We start from the raw sequence: 25,896 nt of genomic DNA on the forward strand, positions 1-25,896 counted from the left end.
CTTCCATATCCACTCACATATCCAGCCACAGTGCTTTGGATTGGAGGAGTTATTTCCTTTGGAATTTGGTGTTTTGTTCTGCCAGGCTCTATCCTTCTGCCACTACACTGAAAACTGGAAAGGGAAATCCTTTTTCTGAATGGTCACAAACCTCCACGGGGCTCCATAAATCTCATTCTGTTCACTATTGATCTCCTCCGCCCAGCTGCTTCTGGACTCCTAATTTTGAAGTTATCAATACTGCACAACTTCCCATCTAGAGCTACTCATCTAAACAAGATGAGACTGGGGTCTCAGGACCCTGAGGGGTTAAGATAGAGGGACGTGACAGGAGACAATGCAAGCTTAATCCTAAAATTAGCTGACTTCATTGATGAAGGAGGGGACAATATTCCTTGGGTTATAAAAAGAGATCCTCTGAAACTGAATAGTATTTGGCATGTTTACTGGTGGTTTATAGGCAAGCCAAATATTTTTGTGCATTTAAGAACTCCATTCCATTTTTAAAGTTGAATGGCTCCTTTGTTATGTTTTTATCTGCATAATAAGTCTTGGTAAAAAGATAAATTTTGAAAGGAGAACCAAATTGGAGGTCTTTCGCTTCCTAATTTCTAAGCTTATTATAAAGCTAAAGCAATCAAAGCATTGTGATACTGGCATAAAAACAGACATGTTGACCAATTTAATAGATTAGAGAGCCCAGAAATAAACACTTGCATATGTGGTCAATGATTTTTAACAAGAGTGCCAAGACAACACAAAGAGTAAAGGATAGTCTTTTCAAGAAATGGTGCTGAGAAACTGAACATCCACATGGAGAGGAATGAAGTTGGCCTCTCTATACAATATATAAAAATTAACTCAAAATAAAGACATAAAGGTAAAACTCTTGGAGGAAAACATAGCAGGAAAGTCCAACAGCATTATTTTGGCAATGTTTCTTGGATATGATACCAAAGGCCCAGAAAAAAATTAAAAATATAAATTGGACTATATCCAATTTTAAAAACTCAGTACATCAAATTAAACAACCAATAAAATGAAACACAACCTATAGAATTGGAGGAAATATTTACAAATTTTTTTTCTGAAAATCAGCTAATATTCAGTGTATGTAAAGAACTCCCATAACTAAGTCACAACAAATCATCTGATTATAAAATGGGCAAAAAGACTTGAATAGAAATTTCTCTAAAAATAAACAAATAGCCAGCAAGTATATAAAAAATGTTCAACATCATTAATCATCTGGGAAATACAGATCAACCCCACATACCTCATTCCTAATAGGATGATAACTATAAGTAATGACCCACCAAAGCAGAAGATAACATGATTTAGTGAGGATGTAGAGAGATTGGAATTTTTGTGCTATGATGGTGTTCGTGTAAAGTAGTGAAACCACTGTGATGAGCAGTGTGGTGGTTCATCAAAAAAATTAAAAATCAAATTACAATATGATCCAGACATTCTATTTCTCAGGGTACATCCAGAATAATTGAGAGAAGAGCCTCAGGGAGATATGTACACAAGCATATTCATGACAGTATTATCCACAGTAGGTGTAATATGGAATTGACACTAGTGTCTGTTCATGAATAGATGAACAGATAAGGAAAATATGGTATTTAAATATAATTTAAATATTATCCAACCTTAAAAAGGATCAAAAGCTGACATGTGCTGCAAAATGGATTATCTTTGAAAACACTATTATTAGGGATCAGCCAAAGCTGTCCTTGAGTGCCATGTGTAGCCTTGTCCCTAGGCAATGGGGTGAGTAAGACTAGAGAGGAAGAAGGAAGAATAGACAAAAACAGAACTTGGTCTCATGGGCCTCATGATGGCAGTGACCTTTTAGCTATACAGAAATACTGTTTCTTATTATCTAGTAAATTCAGAAATTTCCAAAGTCACCTCACCAATAAGAGAGATTTCAAGAAATATCACTAACCTTTGCTCTAAATAACTTTCCCCTTTTTGACCTCATGTGTGTGGTATGATTTCTACAGTTTGAACGTTACACATTTATATTACTTAATAGGTAGTAAGGTAATTGGCCATCTGAAACTTCCCTGGATAAGTTCTTCTTCTCCTTCTCCTTCTTCTTCTTCCTCTTCTCCTTCTTCTTCTCCCCTCCTCTTCCTCTTTCTCCTCCTGCTTCTTCCTCTTCCTCTCTCTCTCTCTCTCTCTCTCTCTCTCTCTTGCTCTCTGGTTGTTGAGAGGCACATGGCAGTTTGCAGTGAAGGCCCAGAGTGATGTGTCAGGTGACACGGCAGAGGAGGGTAGCATGGCCCAGAGCAAGGGTCTTCACAGAGTGCTCTTTGGACAGTAGTGTCTCCTGAGGATGCAATATTCAGGTCATCCTTGTCCTACAGAAATGGAAACTGCAAGATTTAGGGAGCAGAGATAAGTATTTGTGTGTATCTGTTTCCATGTGTGTTTTATTAGAGGGAAGGCGGGAGGGGGGAAGGTGGGAGGGAGGGAGAGAGAGACAGAGACAGAGACAGAGAGACATGCTCCTGTCTGCTCATTAGCTCATCAAATGTCCCCAATGGCTAGAACTGGGTCAGGCTGAAGCCAGGAGACTAGAAGGCAATCTGGGTCTCTCACATGGAAACCACTTGAGCCATTACCTATTGTCCCCCAGGGTGTGCTTTAGCAAGAAGCTGGAATTGGGAGTAGAACCAGAACTCCAACTCAGGAACTTCAGTATGGGATGTGGGCATTCCCAATGGTATCTTAATTGGTAGGCCAAATGCCAACCCTAGAAATTTGTGTTTTAAGATAAAACCCTCCAGTTGACTCGGATGTACCATCAACATTCGATACATGAGTTTACTGTCACAAACTACAATTCCTATACACTTGAGTGCTTGCTATGTATCTGGCTAGACTCATATATTTTATCTACTAATTACAATAACCCTTTGAGGCTGATATTGCTATTGCCAATTTGCAAATGAAAAAAAACCCAGAAGATTAAAACAATTAAATAATATTTTCTAAGGAACGTGTTTATGTTTCGTTTCTTGGAAACAAGAAGCCTAGCTATATATCTGTCTTGGAAAAAGGGGAAGGACAGCCCTGCATGGAGCCAGTGGCTCAGATTTTTCTCCCAGGACAAATCGATGCAGTGAAAAATCTATGATTCTCATGACCTCTGTTTCCTAGAAATCTGACTTATTTTCCTTAAGGACTAAAGTATAAAAATATGATCATACCTTTGTAGTGATTGGCACCACATGTGATTAAGAGAGAATTTGATTTAATTAATGTCCAGGATGCACTCAACACACTGCATATTCTGGACCCATTAAACTCTGCCCTGTAATCTCCCTCCCCCTAATTTTAATTTCTATTAATTTTCCAGGCAGTTTTTCCATCATAAGATGTCATTTCAGTGACCATTCTCACATGTATAAATATTACCCATTTTTTAAGTCTAGTTCTATAGCCTTTAGAGCTTTCCTAAATGCTTATTTTGGAAAGTTCATCCATCCTCTGCGTCCCCATAACCCTTCCTCTTCACAATTCTGAAAACCTCAGAGTCTCCTCAGAGAGGATCGACTACAAATCACAATCACAATAATTTGTTAAATGCAGAAACAGATGCCACATTGAGAAATACCGTAGACATTCTAGAAATCAGTTTTTCTCATTGTTGTACCCATATGAAATGTGAGCACTATGTAGACGTTCTATTTCATATTCTTTCTCTGGGTACATTCAAAGACTGTGTGGAGAAAACATTTCCCTCTCTAATAATTGAAGGTTATTTTTTTTTAGTCTTCATTATCAAGTACCTCATAAGAATAGTTTACAAATGCAAATGGCAAGTAGGTTCCATTTTGTTTGCACCCCACAAGCTCTGCTGGGGAGGCTTGCGAGTCCTTCACCATTTAGTTCAACTCAACTGAAAAGATTTCAGTGCTATTTAATGTTGTCTGCCTTAGACAAACAATCCAGGGGCAACCAACTACGTGCCATGCACTCATAAGATGCTACACGGTTGCCTCCACTGTCTTTTATTTGCCACATCTTACCCCCCATCTTTCCTTTTACTACTCATCATCCTTAATTTGGTCATACCTTCTTCCATGGGAATGTATTTATTCTGCTACATTCCAGAAGTTTCCTGAATGCTAGATTATTGGATTCAAGGCAGAGAAAGCATTGAAATAAAGGACAAGAGGCTGGAAATGGCTCAAGGAGCTCTTATTTGTTGATGTATTTCTGCCCACATAATTCACCTGGACACACCTGCTCATCCAGCCTCAGAAGACTTCCTGCTGCCTGCAGGTGGCACTGACCACCTACACTATCTCACTGCACCATGTTTCCTAAGGCCCAGATCATGGCATCATATGACTGTATGTGCCTACTCACCAGTCTCTCTCCTCCTACTCAGCCAGCGCATCAGGGACAGTAGCTCTGTGTCTGTCTTCTGGGTCTCACTGTGTCCAGATATGGGCACTTATATATTTTTAAGAGGTTGCCTGGACTGTTGGTTAGATAAGTTAGTATAGAAACATGAGATGGCTTCAAAACATTCATGGAAAAAGCAACCAAAAATACATATTTTACTGCAAAAAAATTGGAACCCATGCATTCAGAAATCTTTAAAACATTCAAGGAAAATATCTTGATAAGAAAAGCTATACAGAGAGTCCAAATTTCTTGCCTGAAAATAAGCATATCTTTTTTTTTTTTTTTAACTTTTATTTAATGAATATAAATTTCCAAAGTATAGCCCATGGGTTACAATGGCTTCCCCCCACCCATAACTTCCCTCCCGCCCGCAATCCTCCCCCTTCCCGCTCCCTTTCTCCTTCCATTCATGTAAAGATTCATTTTCAATTCTCTTTGTATACAGAAGATCAGTTTAGTATATATTAGGTAAAGATTTCAACATTTTGCCCATATAGCAACATATCTTAAGCATATCTTTTAACTCCATTTTTCAGAAAAACACTCTGAAATGTCTTCATTTAATAAATGTTGCCAATGGCCCATGAGGGACAAGGTACAGTTATGCAAGTTTCAGTGTATCTGCTAGTTCGCTTGAAAATATTTAGAGGGGTGGAGCAGAGAAAATGAGTGGTTCCTGTTTACCAAAGATTTATTAAATCATCTTATTTTAATGATTGGCATTCAAAGGGTTAGCACACAGAAGTGAAGGGCTTGGAAAGCTCTTACATTCTATCATCTATTCAATGCAGGGATGGACCGGCGTCTGGACGTCTATCCTTAGGACAAAACTCCTCTGAAAGGTGAACGAGAACAGGTGCTCTTGGAAGTAGGACTTGACTGACCTGGTTTCAAGGCATAGCTGAACCTCAGGACAGTCCCTGGTCTTTGCACTGGGAGAGCAGTTCTAACATATGATGGGAGAGCAATGGGCCTGGGGGGTGAGTCATTTCCTCCTTCTGGCTCTCTGTTGTGTTGGCCTTGGAGGCTTTGATTTGGGATGAATTCAGAATGACCCCTGATGTGTTTGCACCCCCCACAAAGTAGTCTTAAAAAAATATCTTTGTGCCTAACCGGATGTGAATTAAACTAAAAAATGACTGTGCTAGCCAGTAACTTGGGTCATCAAGCCCAGGGGCGGGGATGCAGCTGGGGAAAGATGCTTGTGTTTCCTCACTTACCAAAAGTCTTCCCAGGGAGGGATGAAATGTCAAGGAGGACATCCCAGGAAGAAGGGCAAGTGCAGCTCTGGGCCAACATTTCTTAGAACAGCTACTGAATGAGGTTGCATCACTCTGTGATTGCAGTAGTGGGCCCCATGGGAAACTTGGAACTTTACAGGAAAGCTGGACACACACACACACTCACATGCACAGACACCCCACCGTGGGTGCATTTTGTAAAGGGACTCCTTTGCTGTCAGCACCTGACAAGTGCTGAACTTGAAGATTAGCAGGGTCACCCACCATCAATGCAGAGGCTTGGGGCAGGGGTGGAAGAGGGTGTATGGAAAAGCACCTGCCCCATAACACATTTCCGCGGTGACAACAGGCCTTGGTGACAGTGCACAGGCTTCATAATCAGCTGAACATTTCTGTGGAACAAGCCCTGAGAGGAGACTGGGGAGAAAAGGCCAGAGGAAGAGACAGAGCCAGCTCCATTTTGCTAAAAGAGAGATTAAATTTCAACCCCTGGAGGAAAACAAAAAGTGAAAATGTAAAAAGGCTAAACCCAGGGTTTATTTTTGGTGCTTTTTAAAAAATGCCTACCTGTCTTTTCAACAGTTGCACAATGACGGATACGCGTGACTTCCCCCAGCCCATCTGCCTTCTGCCTGGCACAGCCGGGCACTTCTCTGACCTTTCTCTCTGGACGCAGTAGTGATGGGGAGAGGGAAGCCTCACCCTCCACATTCTGTCTGATCCAGCACAGCTGCATTGTCTCATTCTTGAGAACCGGACGAGTTTCCTGAGCCCTGGGTTGATATACTGTACCATCTTTGGTGCAGCTGTAATTTTAACAAGGGGAGCCGACTTGAACCTCTCTAATCCTTACTCCAGACACCTCGAACTCCTGAGACTGGTGTGTATGTTTGCATGTGTTTTTAAGGGTTTTTCAGCTGTGCTTCTGACAAAGTGGCTCAGTCCAAAGTTTAAAAAAAAAGGAAAGGGATAAGGTGGGGGGAGGGGCTTGGTGACACATCTGTCTAATTCTGGCTATGAGATCTTTGTGTAGCATTAGTATTTACAGTAGTGAAAAGAACATTACTATTCTCTGCTCAACAACTTACGTCTTTTGACGCCTGTTTTCTAGGATCGAATGATGGACACTGCATTTCATCCTCTGCTTTGAACCATGGATGAATTAATCCAGAATTAAAAGTAGGAGAGATGTGGGGTGCAAGGCTTGGGCATCAATTACAGCTCATCTCAGTATTGCACAAACAACTTCAGATTTATTTTTTTTCTCAAGACTTATATTTTGGGAGTGAGCTGTTTTATGAATGGATATAGGCCTGACACACCACACACGTGGGACTGGTCCGAGGGTTTTGTCTGGGTCAGTTGTGACATCTGGCCATCTGGCTCTCATGACTCTGGTGTATTGTGACTCATGGGTACACAAATAGTAATTCTTGATAGTGACCACTTGTGATTGCAGACAAACAATGTCAACTGCCAGAACGGCCGTGCCTGCCGGACTGAGCCACTCCTGCCTCTGCTGCCCCTGTTGCTGCTGTCAGGAAGTCACCACGCTCCAGGCAATCCCACCCAGGAAGGACCCCAGGCAGCCTGGGTTGAGCAATTTACAGCCCTGGAAGCCCCCAGAGTGTCCTCCTCCCATCCTGATGAAGAGCTTGAGCGCATGCAGCTCCGATGGCAGATGGTTTGGTCCCTGTTTGAGCCACACCCTCAGCTGAGACTGTGGCGCATTATTTAACTTCTCTGGGCCTCAGTTTCCTCATCTTTCTTTAAAATCAAAGTTAGAGTAATTAAGATAGCTAATACTTGTTGAAAATTCCTATGGGCCCAACCATGTGATAAACAAGACGCTTCGCGGACCTTGGCATACCATTTCCTCTGGTCAGGAAGGCCCGTGAGGTCTAGTAAGAAAAGGCAGTTTGCCCCCAGCTTTTTCTTCCTAGTGCTTGCTGCTGTTTTCCCTCTGAATGGCCTCTGGTCTCAGCTCTACATCGGGAGATATGACTGGCTTCAGATGGGGCCTGCAGTCTGGGAGCTTTGTTGGAAAGGTGGCTCTCTCTTATGCTTTATGTGAAGATCACCTAGACTTACTCAACAGCCACCTCCGACTGCCAGTGATGGAGAACTAGGAAGTTCACCCAAGAATAGCTCATGCCGGCAGTCCCAAGGTTTGGGAAACCGCTCTCTTAAATAAGTACTGTTAAGGAGTGTGTCTTGTTACATGCCTAGTCCCTGTTGATTCTAGAATATCTCCAAAATTCTTCTTTTTACCATAGGTTAAGTGGGCCAAAGGTTAGGCAGAGAGGTGAAGACCTGAGATCAGCAAATGCTGTATAATGAAAGGTAACTGGGGATGGAGATAGTGGGGGGGCAATGACTCAAAATTTTCACTGTGTAACTCCTCCTAGTAAGGAGAGCATTTCCAAGCCCCAGGTGAATATTCATTTTCTCTGAGCTACCCAATAGCCTGTTACTAAAGTCTTCATTGTTCAATATGAGAGCATAAGTTAGGCCAACCTCTTAGGTTCTTCAGGCAACTATATTCTATTCTGGAGTCTGGGAAACTATTGGCCATGATTTTTACATGAGTAGGAAGTAACACCTTCACAAATACCATATATGTGTCTAAAGTCACCACGTGCTTGTCAATGTCCCAGCCATATATAACATGTTCTAGCTAGTTTAATTCTCATAATAACAAGACAAGAGAGGTGCTAGTTTTTGTCCTCATTTTATGTATGGGGAAACTGAGACAGTGATATATTAAACAACTTGTCCCCAGCTCAAAGGTGGCAATTGACATAGGAAGAGAACCCAGACAGTGAAGTGCAAAGGCATTCTCTTGACCACTATGTTGAGCTACCTCTACCTAGGAGGGGTCAAAAGTTACTTAGGATTGTCAAAGACTCCAAGTTCAGCACCTCAAGATCAAAAGACAGTATAATAAGTGTAGCACATAAGGCACCTGTATACTTATGAGCATTTTTATATTTCTCGCTAAGGGTGGAAATTGATGACTAGTCCCATATAGTCATGAACCAAGGAACTTTACGTGGATATGGTTTAAAATGTGAAGAGACATAACCTAGATCTCAACCTTATCATGGCATTTCAAGGTAGTGAGGACTTGCTTTTTCAGAGGAGGTCTGAATTGTTGATAAATATCTGTGAACTACCAAGTAGCATTACACAAGTATCACAAATATATACCTACCATTAACCAGTCAACACCTTTAAAAATAAACTCTTCTATTCAGTTTTCTGATATTTATTTATTTATTCATTTCAGATTTAAAAAGAGAGAGAGGAAGGGAAGGAGGGAGGCAGGGAAAGAGAAAGAGAGAGAGAGAGAGAGAGAGAGACTTGTTCATTCACTTCCTAAATATGAACAATGAGCAGGGCTTGGGGCCAGATCCTAGCCAGGAGCTTAGAACTCAATCTAGCTCTCCTACATGGGAGGCAGAGACCCAAGTACTTGGGCTCTCATGTACTACTACCCAGAAGTGGAGCTGGGACTAAAAGCCAGGCACTCCAATATGGAATGCCAGCATCCCAAAATCAACATCTTAATCACTGTGCCAAATGCCTGTTACTAGTCTACACTTTAAATGATTCAAGAATTGGACACATTGTAGGGCTGAGAGTGGTAGAGCAACTAAGGGTTGAATCAATATCCTTGAAAATTCCCTTGCACAAAGGAAGGCTCCGGAGCCCTGGCCGACTCCATAGCTTATAATTGAACTTCTGATGCCTACTAAATTCTAATGAGGAAACATTTAACCATTCAGTTGCATTGTTTGTCAACTGATTAATATTAGTGTTAATCAGCTACTAACTAGTGACCAGGAAAGTTTGTGTTGATGTTCTTAATACTGGCATGGTTATGCATCCACCTGTGTATATTTAGCCTTCAAATTCTTCTATTCATTTGTTGAAATGAATTTGAGTTCTATACCACTCTTGGGGCACACCGATCACCCATGTGCATTGTATCTGAAAGCAGCAGATTAGAAACTAGAGTGATACTCTGCATATTTCCAAGGAATGTGCATGGATTTGCTGTTGCTCCACCTCAAACAGATTTCTGATCCCTTTTCACTAAAAGCTGTGCTGCTGCATAATGAAATCCAGCATGACTGTGATGATCTGTGTGGCTCTTGCCACTTCCGGTTGACAGTTTTTCACCAACTCCCAACTCCCTATCACTGCTGCCCCCTCACCCAGATCCCTGTGATTCTCTGGCAAGAACTTCCAGCTTGCCAGATCCAGAGGACAAACCCCAAATCCTTCCCTTCCTGGAGGCCTGCACTATCTCACATGGTCATCCACCCACCCCTTGATTTTACCCATGTCATGGACTGGTCATTCCACTGCTCTGCTTGATGCTTTGTGGCAGTGACTTATCTTCTCAGCTTCATGTCTTCTACATTTGCAGCAGCTGGCCAGATAGAAACACATGAAATTTCCTGTGTGATCTCAAACTTTGATGTAGTCTAAACTTATTCCATTATGTGACCACTCCCTGCTTGCTCCTCTTAATAAATTCTGTATCCCAAATATAAGTGCCTTCTCCCTAATGACACCATCATCACCAGGAAATGAAGACTGCAAACTCTTCAGATCTCTTCAAACCCAGGGAATCATCAGATCCTGCAAAGTGACCTGCAAATCTACCTTGACTCTGCTCCCTTCCCACACTCATTCAGGCTGGCTCGACTGCCAGGGTGTCCTTGGGTGCTCTTCTTGCTTTCATTCTCTCTCCCCTTTAACACCATCCTCACCACAGCAGTCACAGCTGGCTGCTTGCACGCCTTAGATCGGGACATTTTGTTACAGATTCCAAAAGAAGACTCTCACATTGTTTAAGTTAAAGTGAGGTTAGACTTTAGAATCTGACGTGGTTATTTTGTATATATATGTATCTCCTGTGTGTGTGTGTGTAGACACACATGTGCCCTACTACTTTAATAACACAGGATTTACAGCATCAGTTTGCACATTTTTGTAAAGCAAGCATGTGTTGTTTTTTGAGGGGTAGAAGGGTAGTCTACAGTAGAAATTGAGGAAATCAGACAGGCAGTTACATGGAAATTAAATTAAAATTAAATTACATTAAATTAAAATGTAAGCTCCTTTAAGACAGCTGTTCATGATCCCTTGTTACGCCTCACAACACTTAGCAAAGTACCTTATTTAATGTGATTGGGTTCAGACCCAGGAAAGGGGGAACTTGCATTAATCAAAAGCAGATGGGGGTGGCAGTTGAGACTTTACAGGTTAAATTATGCCAGTCTTGGAGGAGAAAATGGAGTGGGTTTCAGAAGCACAATATTTGTGTGTGATGATTGGAGTTTGAGGAGGTTTTCATTTTTTGGCTTTTTTTTTTTTTTTTTTTTGTATGGAAAAAAAATGAAGCCCAAAGGAGCCAAGAAGATGCTAATGGATGAAATGCTTTGCACATATGGGATGGAAAATTGTGCTCGGTTAAGTCAAAAAGCAGCTTCTGAAGAACGTAATGTGGCTGCAGCTTCACAGGTGCCTGACCCGTCGCCCCACCACATCACTGCTCCATGTGTTTGGCCCTGGTCCTCTCTTCCAGCCGGCCATTGGGAAAGATCAGATTCAGTGAGGCAGAAACTTCTAGAACCGCTTGGAATTGCTGCTTGTGCCAAAGAAGATCCCCTCCTTCTCACTCTTTTATCCACACACAGGAGCATTAAAGAACTAAACAGCTCTCATGTCAACTTCCGCCCAGTCTCACTCTTCTGGCATCCTCCTCGTGAGAGCAGCTGTTTTTCAGCTGATGTTAAAGCTGACACACTCTAAGTTAAATCACTCTATTTCTACCTAAAAAAAGGAGGCCCTTTTCTTGGTTTGTTGTAATTTCTCCTACATATGGCTCTGAAATGGGTGCCTCAATTTATAAATTTTTCATTCTTCTGCAGGACATGTGGCTTATAAGTGGTAATTCAAATCCAATATTTGTAAATTGAATCAGGATTGAAATCTACCAAGAAAAGATGCTATGTAAAGAGATCATGTGTGGAATACTAATTTGTCCTTTTTTCCTCATTTTCCAAATAATTCCACTTCATTTTTACAAACCTAAGTGATTTTGATAAATACGCGTTTGAATTTCTCAATGTGGGACACACAGTTGTTCTCAGGAAGGTAGTTATTCATAGGCCATCAAACTACCTTTGTGTTCTCTTCTCATTCCCCCATCTTGTTCTTACTCCTTGAAAAATGGTAGCTGTGCAAGAATGTGTTATTTAACAAAGATGGTAGAATTCTTATGTCCAAATGAATGCTGTTCCTTCCAAGTCATCATGTTGGGATAACCTACAAGACTCTGGAACTGTACCTTGGGTGTTGACTTTAATTCAAGTTTGGGAATGACCTTAGTAGGACAGTCTAGAGAATGTGTACTCTCAGCTTGCCATGCCCAGGATGAGCTGTGGTCTAGCTGGGTGCACAGAGTCTTGCCATTAGAAAAATTGTTTATCAGCATCCCTTGCTTTTCTCTTCTTTCTTTAGTAATGTCAGTGTTTAAACTTGAGTAGTACTTATTGTACTGTTTTCATCAGTCTGTGTCTATCAACTCATTTTTCTGCACAATAGTTCCATGCAATGAGTACATGGCACTCATACTAATCTTCATTTGGCACAGAAAGATGCTCAGATACAGAGAGGTGTAGAACATACCAAAGGTGTAGAAAGTGCTAGAATTCCAAGACTTAACCACCACATGTGTAGCTCAGGATGGGGAAGGGGCTATAGCTGACTTCACACTCTAGGAGTGATACCAGTATGTCATCATCCTTCAAGATTCTTCTCCAACAATAGCAGTTCCTGCTTTTTCACACATTGTTGATAGATCTTTTACGAAGTGGTTTGCTCTTCATCTTACAGTACTCCTTACAACACTTGTGATCTTTCCCATTGATTCAGTAAGGAAGTAGGGTTATAACTCACCCAGGTCACAAATCCATGCTATTGGTAGAGAGAGGAATTGCCCATAAACATTTTATACCATACTATAAATAGGTAAGTTGAACAGAAGCAAAGAATTGGACCTGTATCCTAGGAACTTAAGAATAGTTAGGATGAATACGAGGATGGGGTTAGAAGTCATTGACATTTTATCATTTTATCATGAAATTCTGATCCTGTAGGATTCATCCTCTCCCTACAACTCCTACACACACATGCCAGCACATGTGTCCATGCAGGTACAGGTACACAAACACCCATACCCCATGTATGCACACCAAAATAAAACATGCTTCCCATAATGAGGTTTTCCATAACAAAATGCAGCAGTCTCACAGCAAGTAAGACTAAGTAGAACTGAGAGCAGCAGGCCGTCTGCTTCTTACCCTTTCTTCAGTATCAGCCAGAATAAAGCCTGAAAGAACAGGGAATGTTCTGGGTTGAGTGTTGCTTCTCATAACCCCTCATGCAAGGTGCTTTAATGCATGCTTATGAATGAAGGAAGATATACTGATGCTTAGTCTAGGTTTCTTAAATAATTAAAGGCAGCACTCATGAAGAGTCATCATTCCAGGTTCTGTAGCCTTGAGTGGTTAAGTAAGAAACCAAAGAGGGAACATGTTCTCCATGATGATATGTGTATGAAATTTACCTGGAACTAAAGAGTGCTGAAGGAAAGAGTGATGGTGGCTTGCATAATCTCTGTGAAAGCAGATCTATGAGTTAGACTGGGCCACATGGACCATCTTCAAGTCTCATTCCTGAATTTCATCATAGACTTTATCCTCAAATCCCTGCAAAGCCCAGTGTGTTGTCAATTTTCCTACACACACACAACTCATCTTTGCATTTCCAACTGAGCTGGGTCCCAGAACAGGCTCCAAAGGTCACATGGGCTTTTTGGGAGGATTTGACCTGGGCTGTGCAGTGAAGGTGTGCACTGTGTGGGGCTGAGGTGATGGTAGGTGTGGAGGAAAATTCATCAGTCTTCATTTCACTTCCCAGCAATAATCAAGCCAGAATATTAATTTTGTGATAATTGTGTCTCCCTCCTTAATGTTTACAGAGAGAGAGAGAGAAACAGCTGGGGCGGTTGACATCTGAAACAGGAGCTGCTGATCATTACTTGTGCAGCAGATGGTCTTGGGTTATGAATAAGCAGCAAATGTGAAAAAGATTCACAGGGTTGCGCCAGGATTGCTTCCTGCAAAACTGTTTAACCCTTGCTGCCTGCCACTGGCTCAATATTGGGATTGCTGAGCTGCTCTTTTATTATAGTCAGAGACCTGGTGCTCTTAGATGTGGCAAGGAATGGGCTAAGACTGGACTGGGAGAGTATGCAAGACAAGTCCATGCCTTTTTGATGAATAAGAGTGAGATTGGAATACAACATAGACCCCACTAAGAAGAATGGAAATGGAGCCTCTGCCTGTACTTGCACTCCTAGCAGGTGCATAAATCAGTGCTTGGCATTATAGGGAATATGGGAATCCATCTGTTGGGGATTTTGGAAGTGATACAATCTGAGAGGTATCATAAAGTTCCAATTTTTCTCCAATACCTCCCCGGCTGATTTCTCACAAATGCTTACAACTTCGCATTTAAGAGAATCTTCCTTCATGTTATGTAACTGAATGAAGCTCATTAAAATACAATGTCCTTTAGAGGGGTGACATGTGATAACTTGTTAGTTTTTTAGATACTTTCCAAAGTTCATCTTTCTATGCTCTAAGAAATCAACTCACTCTGGATTTGGACAAATGGTGAAGGAGGGGGTTAAACTGAACAGGAGCCCTGAGCATCAGAAATGCCTCAAGCCTCTGGTTTTCCTTGGTTCTGCCCTGCCACTTACTAGCCTTGTGACCTTGGGCCAAGTCTTAACCATGCAGCCCATAACTTTGTTAGGCTTCTATCCTTGTTTGAAAAGGTAGAATAGCAGGTACTAAGAATAGGTTGTAGGAGGTTATTCAGATCATACATGGAAAAGATAAGGGAAGCCATGAAGCCGTGGACAAGCCAGTGCACATGAATAGTGTAGCAGAGATTTGACTACAGTGGTTGGAGAGGTGGTGTGGCTAGCTATAGTTTTTACAATAGAAGGCAGGGAACTTTTCAAAAATGCCATATACTCTTGGGGGAAGCTGTAGAAGAGGTTTAAAGTCTCTTTATGGTTCAAGCAATCAAGTAGAAGGCCTGAAATGACTAAACAGGAACAATTCTTGAATTGCAATTATAAAAGGGATTCCTACAAGCATTACACAGAAAGAGGCATCAAGTTTCCATTTCTACTTAATATTGAGGAATATGCTGACCTAATTCAAAGAGCAGAATTTAACTCCAACCATGGCCAGTACAGGCAGGGAATACAAATTCAGAATCTCAGGGGTAACCAGAACCAAACCAAGAGAGGAGGAAGGAGATGGAGGGGGTCTGGGAGAGAGGGCCAAGCTACAAGGTCCCAAGTGGTATAAGCAGTCAAGTCTTTCTAGATGGGATTGGTGGGTATAACTATCCCATGAGATTTTTGAAGACTTTATATTTAGAAAACTCAACTCCCATCACTGCTTCTCCAGAATTGGCCAAAACAGGCCATACCATGGGATAGCACTAGCGGATCTCATCTGTGGGCCACAGTTGAGAATCAGAGCTATAGGCAGTTCCAGATAGAGGCCAGGCAATGGGCAGATGTGTACTAAGCCCTGATCAACAGAGCACTATATATTACATAGTGACTAACATAATCTTCCGAAATCCTTCTTGGAGTATTTGAACCCAAGATACAGTCATGACATTACTTGATTGCAGAGAGAGGGAGGAGACACAGCACCAAAATGGTAGAGCCCTGGAGAAGAGGAAAACACATTCCTTTGACTTGTGGCCCACTAAGGGTATCAGTCAGTAAGGTCTGGTTTTGTCACACATGGTATTTCACCCTGAGTAATGAATGGTCCCTTCAGCTTGTGCTCTTTTAAGATGCAGCCCCCAAATAAAGTTGTAGGTGATCTGAAGGATTCTAAGGACCTGAACTCCATCCATTATCAGTGGAAGAAAGTGTCTCCTTTCCCACTCTACTGCTTGAGTGATTAATGCGTAACCAGCTGGGCTGTTCCTGGGAAAGAGAGCTCCTTGTTTCTTTAATCCTTTTGATACCAGCAATTAGAATCCATGGAGGAAAATAATAGTCTCAAACATACCTAATGCAAAGCTCATTCCAGCCAAGGTGCGGTCCCTACCTCTCCAATACAGACAAAACTCTCCATCAATACCAGGGAACCAGGAACTCTGCTAAGTAATGACTACAGAATCAGGCCCAAGCCCAGTCGGCCACAGCACTCAGCACATCTGCAGGTGAAAGGAACAGCAGGTTGAGAGTTACTTAAGCTATGAACTCTTCAAAGTCTCCTGTTGGAAATGCTTTGACAAGCCAGCCAGTGCCTCCCTTCCCTTGCCCCTCCTCATCTCAACAAATGACAAAGTGCAGGTTGTTGCCTCCAGGTGAACACAGTTCTGGGGAAACAAGGAAAGCAAACAAATACTGCTAAGTGGTTGAATAGTTCCCAGGCTCCATTTCAAAGGCGGTCCCTTATGGCTTTGTTTGCTCCTGTTTTTCCCAGCATAGGTGTTTGATATCACACAGGCCTGGGCTGAGGTTTCCAAGGAGAGGGGTATTTAGTTTATAGTGGGAAGCTGAGAATTTTCTAGTCTGAAAAAGGGAATAAGTTACCTGTCCATCGAGTATATTTAAAAGCCCACAATTGAGCTGACATCAAGGTGCTGATGGGACATGAGAAAGTTCAAGTCGGGTATCTGAAAAAGCACCTATTGCAATCGCTTTTCTGAGCCAAGTTGGTGGCACCATTTGTCCCTCATTTAAGGGTAGCTTCCACAGTGGGATAGTCTTCCCTTTTCCCAGCTTCAGGTTTGGCAGAAGATCGGGACATCAGCACTCAAGTAACTGCCTGTGCAGGTAGATTTAGAAAAGATTTAGTAGACTTCAGAGACAATAGACAGAATAGAAGGTGTGAGATTCTTATAACACCCCACATATTGTCAGCAGATGGCTTGGAACTCCCCACACTCTTCCCCACTTTTCCTTTGACACAGACAGGATTGCATCATTCGGAGAATGTCTATTTTTCTGAGGTGACACCATTAGCAACAACTTTTTTTTTTTTTTTTCTTAAAAAAAAACTAATCCATTAGAAAACATGATAAAGTCCTTCCCTCTGTCCACCAGTCCTCTTCTCTTTTAACTTCATGTCTGCAGGGAGGGGCTCAGGCAGAATGCCAGCAGATCAGGTTCAGAAATCTACATCTGAAGTTTAGATTCCTCTAAACGTTAGGCCACTTTGACACATGGCTGACAAAGACAACTGGGAAAGGAATTGTCTTCACATACGCGGACTTGAGTTTGAGTGACAGATTATACTTGCTCAGCCAGTGTGGGAATTCCTTACCTATTGTTGCTTATCAATAAATGATTCACACGGTCTACCAAGGATTACATTTCTAATCATTTGGGCAGCCATTGGAAGAGCTTGGATGCCTGCCTCTGTCCTGGGAGTGTCCAGGTCATGTTCTGCTGCAGTGAACGCAGCCAGGCCAGGGGGAGGAGATTTCTGGGAAGTGGGCCCGGCCACAGGGTTGGCACAGCTTCTCAATTTCAGTGAACCGCAGTGTGGCTCTGGAGAGCCAGGGAGGCCATGAATTTCAGCAGAACCCAATCTATAGAACTATCTCTGAGTCAGGCACATGCTTTGGGGGCTTTACACAGATGTATCCATGGTACAGATGATGAAATGAAGACTTAGAAAGGTTGGAATGTGTGCTTTTCTAGACATCTACCATACTGACTGAATATCCCACAGGGTACCAATCTCTATGCCAGACATTATGGCAAGAGTAAATGTATAAGAACAACATCTGATTTCGAAGTTACAAATGTTAAAATCCCTATTCAGATATTTGCTTTATTTATATACAATTTTAATTATTTTATTTATTTGAAATGCAGAGAGAGAGAGGGAGAAGGAGGAAGGAAACAGAGAGAGAGAGAGAGAGAGACCATGCTTTCATCCTCTGTTTCATCTTCAAATGTCCACAGTGACCAAGCCTGGGCTAGGACAAGGCCTAGAGCCAGGAACTCAATCCAGGTCTTCCTTGTGGGTGACAGAGACCCAAGTACTGGAGCCATCCATCACCTATTGCCTCCTAGGGTGTGTATTAGCAAGAAGCTAGAAGCATGAATGGAGCTGGGACTCCAATCCAGATGCTCTGATACGGAATGCCAAATTTCCAAGTGGTGTCTTAACGCTGCATCAAACACCTGCCCTGCCCCTGATGTTCTCTAGGCAGAGTTACCAAAGGACCCCCACACCCCAGAGAAGAGTAATTCTGCCCACTCCTTCATATAGTTATGGTGACAAGAGTAACCAACATAAGCAATTCTTGCACAGCTAAACTTGGTAGTCCTGTTTCAAAACATCATATGTTTATTTAAACAGTTTATTTTTTAAATTCAAGGGTTACCTTAAAATATATAAAGTTAAAACTACAAAAATATATAAAATTAAAACTATATGCTTAAAATTTCATTAAAAAAATTTCATTTATTAAAAGGAAAATGTAATAAAAAAATCGACATTTATATATGTTCAATATAATTTGATTAAGGAAATAAAAAAAACATAGAAGGGGCTGGCGCCGCGGCTCACTAGGCTAATCCTCCGCCTGCGGCGCTGGCATACCAGGTTCTAGTCCCAGTCGGGGCACTGGATTCTGTCCTGGTTGCTCCTCTTCCAGGCCAGCTCTCTGCTGTGGCCCGGGGAGTGCAGTGGAGGATGGCCCAAGTGCTTGGGCCCTGCACCCGCATGTGAGACCAGGAGAAGCACCTGGCTCCTGGATTTGGATCGACGCGGTGCGCCGGCCACAGTGGCCATTGGATTGTGAACCAACGGAAAAAGGAAGACCTTTCTCTCTGTCTCTCTCTCTCTCACTGTCCACTCTGCCTGTAAAAAAAAAAAAAAAAAAAAAAAAAAGCCATAGCAGTTTTCAGTTGTTATATTAATAAAAATGATCTAAAATAATAACTACAAATTTGTCTTTCATTTTTCTTTCTGATCTTCCTTTAAGAAATCAGATAAACAAACCAAAATAATCTTTCATAAGTAATAAAAGTAACCTACAATTCTATTACTTACATTTAATAAACTGTATTTTATTATGCTCTAAAATTCATAATTTTTTAAATTTGTGGAATAAATTTCTGATTTTTAAAAATTGAAATGGATGTATTATAATTTATTTATTTATTTAACTGGATCAACGTTTGCTAAATTGCCTACAGATATGCTGAAAACTCTTGTCCTCAATGCTTTATTTTTATCTCCAATTATAGCCTCTGGATGCATAGTAGAACAGAATCCACAGGTCAAAAAGCGTGAAATATTTAAAGTTCTTGATTTTTAGGGCCTAACTGATTTCCAGAAAGGTTTAAACAATTTTCTTTCCCGTTAGCAGATTGCAAGAGTGCTTGTTTCCTGTGTTGACCAGTTGCAATTTTTTTTTTTTTTTTGCCTAAAGAATTATCTAACTTTGTGTTTTTGTTAGGATTCTATTAGGAAATAAGTATCTTTCTTGCGCAATTGGTTTGCATTTTAAGAATATTAATCTTTTGACATTTGTTGTAATTCTTTTCCTAAATTTGATGTTGATCTTTAAGTTTTCCTAAGACATGTTAATCATTGCCTAGCTAATCTACTCATCATTTTCTCTCTAGTATCTTCCTCTACTACATCTTCTTTTTTGTTTTTCTTCCATTGCCTTTTGTTTAAAAAGTTTGGACCCATTCTAATAACAGCTAACTGCTCAAAATTCAATGAAGAAAAATTAAATTTAATACTGCCAGATCATCAATTTTATAAGCTAAGTTTATTGATCTATAGACCTTATTGTCAATACAATTGTATTACTGTTGCACTAAGATATGTTTTAACACCTTTTAGTATAAGTCTTACTTTTTCTTGTCTGTGTTTTCTTAGATGGACTTTTCAGCCATTAGTTCAGGTTTTAAAACTTAAACTTTGTTCATTTGCTCAAGAACAAAAGAAGAAAAATAGTTGTGTTGGGAATTTATGCAACTTTCAGATCTAAAAATTGTTGATACATCTTTCTACCTTCTAGTTTTGTGGCTAATTTTAATTAAAATGCCTCTGGTGTTTCATCTCTCACTATGAGGCTTAAAATAGATGTTCTGATCATGATAAGGAAGTAACCATCCATTTCTACTTAAGACTTTTGTTTAAAAAAAAATCACATATGGTGTTGGAATCTGTCCAATGCTTTTTCAACATCTATTGAGATGATCATATGGTTTTCTCATTACTCTCTTATATGGACTCTCACTCTAGTTAAATTAGTCTACTTGCTCATTTTAAAATGTTATGCTTTTGTATAAGTCATTTTTTTGACTTGATGCTATTTTGTATTAGCTAGGATTTCTAAGTGTAGGAGACAGAAAGCCACAATGCAACCAGCTGAAACAGAAATAGAACTGGCTACTTTTCTGATGAGTCCAGAGCAAGGTTCATCCAGGAACCCAAGGACACTACAGGACTCAGTTTTGCATGCTGTGGTGCCTTGGTAGTCACACTTTCACTTTCACAGATGCAAGTCCAGGGAGAAAAGAGCTCTTTATTTCCCCCAGTAGCTCTGGCACAAGCCATGCCCTTTTTGTTTTGTTTTGTTTTTACCCTAAATTGTTCATATCCTCAACCCCATTCTGATCACTGTTGACCTGGGCCAGGCAAACTGGTTGAGGCATCAGATACTTGCTCATGCTGAGATTGAGAGTAGGGCTGAAGAGGCTATTCCCACAGGAAAAATGGAGTTGGTATTGTACTACCAAAGAACGGGGATGGATTCCTAATGGACATACATATTAAGTGTCCACTAAACACTATTAATAGCTTGACATCTCCTAGGACGGAAGAGCTGAAGTCATTGGCTTTCTTAGAACCATGTTGTTGCCTTATACTCCCTGACCTATTGGACTTTCACTCTCTTTTACTTTGCTGGTAACTCTCCACCAGTCACACAAAATTTAAGTATCTTAATGATTGACAGTTGTTTTTAGGTTGAGTTACTTATCTGGCTTAGAGTTTGCTTAGTGTTCTTAAAAAGTGTCCACTGTGATGGAATCCTTGTTGTTCTTCTGCTTACTATAGAGGCTGTGGGGTGGGGAATGGTTTCCCTGACTGCACCCTTAGTGTTGTGCCCATAGACAACGACATATATTTTCCTAAGGACAGGGATTCTAATACTGATGCCAATATTGGCACAAGGTGTATAGAAAGCAGAAGGAAATTAAGCTGGTTCTCAGGTTCCATGAAATTCTTGCCATCCCGGTTCCTGAGTTACAGTGCTATCTTCCTTGATGAGATAGTAGGTTGCAGATCTGTTCTTTGTGACCTAAGAGCTGCCCAGAGCTTTTCTTTCTGCCACTGTTTTCCCCAGCTGACCTTTTCCATGAAGGACCCTTCTTCTTTGGTAAGCCCCCAATGGAAATTAGAACTGAATGATGCGGCTCACTGTTCAGAAAGGCTCCCTTGGGGTCCAGTCACCTCAAAGGGCCTCTGCCCTATCCGATCATTCCCTTGTAGGGTATATCTGAAAATAAAGAAGAAAACTTAACCAAGCCTGAGTGGAAATGACCTTCAGCCACCTTCAGTCATGAAAAGTCAATTAGAGTTAAATATGTTGGGTCTTGCTACCTTGCAGAATTGTTGCAAAAATTAGAAACTAAGACTTATTAAATCAACAACAGGAGTCACTGTGCACTTACTCCCCATGTAGGATCTCTGTCCTTAATGTGTTGTACTATGCGAATTAATGGTAAAACTAGTATTCAAGCAGAAGTTTATACTTTGTGTGTCTGTGTGGGTGCAATCTGTTGGAATCTTTACTTAGTATATACTAAGTTGATCTTCTGTAAATAAAGATAATTAAAAATGAACTTGAAGTAGAATGGGATGGGAGAGGGAGTAGGAGATGGGATGGTTTATGGGTGGGAGAGTGGTTATGGGGGGAAATACCACTGTAATCCAAAAGTTGTGCTTTCGAAATTTATATTTATTAAATAAAAGTTTTCTTAAAAAAAAAAAAAAAGAAACTAAGACTTATAAGCCAACAGCCTTTCTTGATGAATAAATAAGCATTCCAATGTATTTAGGAGCATACTGAAAAATTAAAACTGCCTTTTGGAATAAGTAGGAATCTAATTGTTAGCTATGATGACCCCTGGAGGGTTTACCACTCAAATGGCCATGGGGAGAATGCTGCTTTGTGTGGCAGTAGGGTGGAGACCAGCAGCCCAGAAGCAGTTGAAGGCCTCCAGGCTGTGGGTGGGGAAGGAGGAGTTAGTAGAGTAATCCAGGTAAATTGGCCAAGGTTCTTGGCAGGGTTTAGCTGCTCAGGCTAAGACTGCTTCAATCCAGTGCTTCTCAAACCAAGGCTAAGAAGCAAAATTCCTTCCTTATTTATCTTGCACTGAAACCAGCAGAGGGATTTGGTGGCTCTCACCACTAGTAAACCAGCAAGCATTCTTTACTTACTTGGTTTGTCTTTTCTCTTTCATCTTTTGTCTCTGTTTTCCTTTTTCCTGAAAGCTTGTTGTATACCTCAACAAATCACCACACCCAGCAGGATGAACTTTGTGTGTAAAGCGCGCAGTTACTGTGTTGGAAGGTTCACTCCTGCCCTTTACAACTGCAATAGGGCAGAGTGGAGGAGGCAGAGCGCTGCATGATACCAAGTTCCACCTGCAGAAAAGAACTGCCTGAGTGGTGTTTGAACCTCCATGTCTTGCTCTATCCTGCAACTAGACTATGTTGAGGGGAAGAATGCAATGTTATCCCTCTTGCACAAGTCAAAAATCTTTGAGCGTGTGGCCTAGGATTTTATGTCCTTTAAAAATAGTTATATAACATGTTAATATCCAGTTGTCCAGTCTTGTTGTGGGCTAGTTTGGGCCTAAATTCCTGTTCCAGGCTCTTGCCTCTTTCTTAGAGAAGCATTCTAAGTACAGGCACAAACACAACATGCAAAGTGATAAGGTTTTTTTACAAAGTGAGGAAAACACATATGCATATGTGGGCATTGTTCAGGGACCCTGGGACAGGAAAAGAAAAGAGAGAGAGATTATCGTATGCTGCTTGCTCTGGGTCCACATGCAGTGAGAGAGAGAGCCCTCCTTTTACCAGGCTGCTTATGAGCTTTGAAACGGAAATGGTTACATGGTACTGCCCCCAGGTCCCAGGTAAGGAGAAATATATCTGGGGAAGGGGTCATCCGGTGGACAGGTGAGTGGTTAAGATTACATGGGGCAGGGGAAGTGTGGCTTTCAGCTTGTGACCCTAATCTAGCTATCTGTCCCCCATATCATTATTATTCATTTTTTTCACAATACTTTCATACCAACAGGTATCTTTACAGTTGTTGAGCGCTCCTGAGTAAGGCATGCTAGAGGAATATGGCCTAATGATGACATTAGCTCAAGCCATCTTAATTCTGCATTGCACATCATTTTGTCCATCATTACATTGCTATATATGCTCATGGAAAAGTGAGAATTCAGTGTGTGTGTATCCCTGAATCCCATCTGACATATCATGCTACACTGCTCTCTCCCGTCTCACGTTTTATAATTTGGGAATGTGAAGATAACAACCATGCAATAATACCTGATGTATATTTGGATATTAGATGCCCTCAGGTGCTTTGATGTATTGTATTCTTTGAGGTATTAGGTGTCATTGGCATAAGAAATTTGAATGGATATGGTTCCTATTCATTACTTATGAAAATTCCTAAACATAGATGCTATAATACACAGAATATTAAAATCATATATTTCCTTGAAAGACATGAATAAAAGGGCATAAAAACTGTTCATCTTGAATTTTAATATTTAGTGAAATAATAGCAACATTCTCATTGAGATACTTAATATTTCTCATTGAGAACATTATAGGGATTCTTTTTTTAAAAAAAATTTATTTATTTATTTGAAAGTCAGAGTTACATAGAGAGAAGGAGGGGCAGAGAGAGAGAGGTCTTCCATCCTGTTGTTCACTCCCCAGTTGGCCACAACAGCCGGAACTGCGCCAATCCAAAGCCAGGAGCCAGGAGCTTCTTGGGGGTTTCCCACGTGGGTGCAGGGGCCCAAGGACTTGGGCCATCTTCTCCTGTTTTCCCAGGCCATAGCAGAGAGCTGGATAGGAAGAGGAGCAGCCAGGACTCAAACTGGCGCCCATATGTGATGCCGGCACTTCAGGCCGGGACATTTACTCGCTATGCCACAGCACCAGCCTCATTATAGGGATTCTTAACCTGTAGATGACGACTCCCTAAGAAGATACAAGATAATCTTAAAATAAGGAATATAGAGTTTGTACAAAGCATGTCAAATAACATTTTCACTTGATATTGGGGAAAAAACATTTCAGTAGTACAAACTTAATAACATAAAACTGGCCAAAATTATCTGACCTGACAGGGATAGCCAGCAGGTACAGGGATTCTCAGCCTGTGGCCTGAAAGAGTCTCATAGGTGGTGGTTTGCCTGTCAGAGAGAGAAAGGGTCTGTAGGGAATTTTTAAATGTAGATACTAGCAGAAACGTCTTTCCTTCCTTAGAAAGGTTAACTTTCTGCGAGAGGACTTGTATCTAATGTACGTGTGTCTGTATGTGCCCCTACAACCATGAGTGGCTTATTTTGCCATGACTGAATTGTGGGGTAACTTACTACTTGAAGATTATTTATAGACAATGGGTTGAACTTAAGGGTTTCTTTCCTTGTTTGGGTGATGGACCCTTGGATATCAAATTTCCTCCATCTGTAGTGTTGTCCCAAGAAACTAGTTGATTCTAGTGAATGCAGAGCTTGGCAGTCCTTGATGAAGCATATTTATGAGTTAAGTCCCAATAAATCCAAAACATATGGATTAAATTTCCCTTGAAATATCTAAATTAAAGGTGGAAAGCACTTCGAAAGATACACTGGGGACCTGCTTCTCCTCATGGCAATTTTAAAATTTGAACTGTTTTCTCCCAATCAACAGAGCTCCAAGTTTGCCATTGCTGTCAGGTATCAGAAGTTCTCCATCTTGGTTCTTTTCTGGGTCCTACTTTCCCAGGCAGACAAACCTTGATGTCCCTACAGTGACCCCACCAAGGTCCAGAGGACTATCCATCATACTGACCAGGGGTCCCTTTATTGAGTGATACACCTTACTGTCTCTTCCAGGTTCCTGCCTCATCCAAGCATTAAGCCCAACTAATGCCAAATGTATGGGGATAAAAAAAAAGAACCAGGAAGCCATCCAAAAAGCATTTCAAGGCAAAACAAAGATGACATTGGCTCTCTCTTTCAAAAGCCAAAGTCAGAATGAATGTAGTGGAGTAATTTTCTTTTAAAGGAAAACCAAGCCAAACCAACACAGAACAAGCAATCGAGTCATCACTTTCTTCATTTATGAATAAACTAATCTCTCTTAACTTGTGGAACAATTATATGGTAGCTGAACCTTACCCCATGACCTTAAATTTTTGTTTTGTTGACATTTAGCATCTTGAGTTGTAACAGTATTAACTTCAAATAAAGTTGTGTCAAGTATCTCTTGAATTTTTATTATTCCTTTTGCTCCCTGTGTCTTTTTTATTTTTACAGAATAGGTGTCTATTTAGTGGTCTTAAACCATTAGGATTATGAAAAAAGTGACTTTTAAAATTGTCATACCTTTTCTAAACATCTGTTTGACTGCGTAGGCTTGACAGATAATTCTTGCATATTTTCTTATGATTATAATGATTATGCATATCTTTTCTCCACAGATTGCAAGGATTTTCCTTCTTGTCTTTGACCTCAATCAGAATTTTATGATGAAGTTCAGGGATGTCTACAAATGACTTAAAATTTGGAAATCTGTATCTGGTAATTTTCTCAATTGATGACCAAACTAAGAGATTGATCATATTTTCATTGGAAAGAAATTGATTTTATTCAAACTAATGTTTCCTTCATTGAGGCCAGAGGGTCACCAGAATTCAGTGTTCTCAAAAATCTTGTCATTTGTATGTTTAGCAAAGTTCAAGTTAGCATTAATGTCTTTGGAATCAAACCCAACTCCAGACTTCTTGGGCATCCAAAATCCTTGGTATGGTCAGTGTTTTG

General features: G+C 40.9%; 1 long non-coding RNA gene across 1 annotated transcript in view; it reads left to right on the forward strand.

Annotated features, from left to right (window-relative positions):
* LOC133749905 (uncharacterized) overlaps nucleotides 1-25,652 on the forward strand; it is a 65,928-nt gene extending 40,276 nt beyond the window's left edge. The window contains exon 3 of the long non-coding RNA XR_009864630.1: nucleotides 25,557-25,652. This is a non-coding gene — a long non-coding RNA (uncharacterized LOC133749905). The remainder of the gene's footprint in view (nucleotides 1-25,556) is intronic.
* Nucleotides 25,653-25,896: the final 244 nt, after the last annotated feature.

The sequence above is a fragment of the Lepus europaeus genome, chromosome 20 (assembly GCF_033115175.1).
Source record: "Lepus europaeus isolate LE1 chromosome 20, mLepTim1.pri, whole genome shotgun sequence".
Lineage (NCBI taxonomy): Eukaryota > Metazoa > Chordata > Mammalia > Lagomorpha > Leporidae > Lepus > Lepus europaeus.